Here is a 2,388-nt window from a genome sequence, read left to right on the forward strand (position 1 = left end):
ATGTGCTTTTTTTCTAGGATGAGGGTCTATATACCTCTCATCAGGTTCTGAAGGATCTATCATTCAAAAATTAGTAACTCCCTCTATCCTCTAGTCTTTCTCTAAAATGTTAAATGGGCCCAAACAAGTAGTAATTTCTAAAATTTGGCTTAGCCTTTATATGGTGACCTTGCAAAATTATGGAATATTGGGAAAATATTTTATTTCTTCTTTAGGATTTTATTTTTGGTTTTTGTGCATGTGTTTGTTTGTACAATCTGACAGTTACCTGCTGGACAAGAAGAATAAATAGATGCTTTTGCAACTTACATTGGTGGGAAGATCTGACTCAAATAGTGAGGCATCTACAAGGAGCAGCAGAGTCAAGGTGGTGGTATTGTGGATGAATAACTACAACCTGAATACACTTGACAGCAGAGGGAAAAAAGCCCATTGAAAAGGAGAGAGTAAGGAGATAAATAAATAAGGAAATGGAAGAATTAATGGGTAAAAAAAAACTGAGTAAAGGCTTTGTTTATGATTGAACATGAGAGGGAATTGAGAGACTATCTTCCATTGATGTTAATGAGAAAGGAAAGAGGAAAAATATGGAGAGATACCCTTTGGTGAATAACACATAGATGGATATGTCACTTGATGTGTTACATTATTCATTCAACAAACTTTTAGTGAGAACTTACTATGTATGAAGCACTATGGATTGAAACATATATAAGAAATAACTCTTGGCGCTAGGAATTTATAGCATAATTGCAGAAACAAATATAAATCACTTCTATAAGGTAGCAGAGTCACACATGAGAAATTGTAATGTTTGTGAAATCAAAGTGGTGGGAGTAGTCAGAAAAATCTTTAAAGAATGGTACTCAAAATGGGTCTCAAAATAGGAATAAGATGGGTTGTTACTTGGCAAACAAGGAGAGAAAGGACAACACAGGAGAAGAGAGCAAGTGCAAAGGCATGTAGCAGTGAGAAAGCATGCCATGGGTAGAAAATGCCAGGTAAACTGACATGGTAGAAAACAAAGGGCTTTGTAGATGGGGGGAATGGGCAAGTAATGACGCTGATTTCTGCAAAAGCCCAGGGAAAAGAAAATGAGATCCTGAACTATGGCAGTAACAGTGCGAAGAGGGAAGAGAGGATTAACCGGAGAAATATTTAGAAACTAAGAATCAGGATTTAGTACCTTTTGGGAAAGCTGGTGTGAATCGTTGCCCCAAAGCTGCATTATTAACAAACTAAGACATTGATACCTTAATGTTAGAAACAAAGTGCCACCCTCCTTTAAGAGACTGTAAGAAATAGTTCCATCATGTCTCACATCTCTTTTTACCTCTGTTCATCTCTAATTTGGCCAAGCTTCCCCCAAATGCTCATTCTCATATTGCTCCAATTATTACCTCCAGGGCCCTAACGTTGCTGAACTCAGGGAATTCATTGCATTTTATGTGACTTGAAAATAGGATACAAGAATGATACGCTGCTTAACCTCTTCCTTAGCTTCCAAGTCCTTTCACTGTGACCTCCAAAATGCCCCCATGACCTCAGCCTCTTTTCTGAATGGTTCCTTGCGTGAACTGAAATCTGCCTGAGCTCTGATGTCCTTGCGCCTCTTGCAGTCCTCCCCTGTGGAAGCTGTTTTTTCTCTTAACACGCAAGGTACCTCAGGGCTAAGAGGTAGAATAGACATCTTTGTGTCTCGTTGCTTCCGAACTGTTTCACTTCCTTCTTCCTATAGATTAAATCTTTCCTCAAAACTCCTTCCCCCCATTCCCTCTAATTGCTAATATTTAATGTCCTCCCTCCCCTCATCCACTGAAGACTTTAGCTTTTGGATCACAGTTTTCTCTTCACCTTCTTTTTGCTATGTCAGCCGTAGAATTTTATCCATGCGAATAACCCATTCTACACCTGCTTTCTCAGTTCTTTGATCTTCTCACCTCTAACACTTTTGCTTCCATTCCACTCTAGGCACACTCCTAGATGGGAAATGGAAATAACCATTATCAGAATCAAAGTTTGCACTATCTCTGAAATCGTGGCTGAAATAGCCAACTTTTTGACTAATATTTCCTTTTATCTTTTCTGCTTGTTTTCTGTAGAATTCCTACAGCCACAATTTGTTGATTTCATGGAGAGTCCCGGTACCTTGACTCTACACATTGTCATCAATCAACCCCCACTTCCTTCTCCTTTCCTCACTGTTTGGCTTAAATTCTATGGGTGATTATTATGATCACTCCTTTTATAATACCTAGTTTGTTTCTTTATTCATTCTGCTTGGAGAGGTAGAAAAATTTGTCTGAGTGGAAAATTTGGGAAGATATACTGGCCATGCTTAGCTTAACTCTTCCCTTTTCCCCTTGGTAATAAGCCTTCCTGCAGAGA

Source organism: Propithecus coquereli, unplaced genomic scaffold (genome assembly GCF_000956105.1).
Source record: "Propithecus coquereli isolate 6110/MARCELLA unplaced genomic scaffold, Pcoq_1.0 Scaffold113, whole genome shotgun sequence".
Lineage (NCBI taxonomy): Eukaryota > Metazoa > Chordata > Mammalia > Primates > Indriidae > Propithecus > Propithecus coquereli.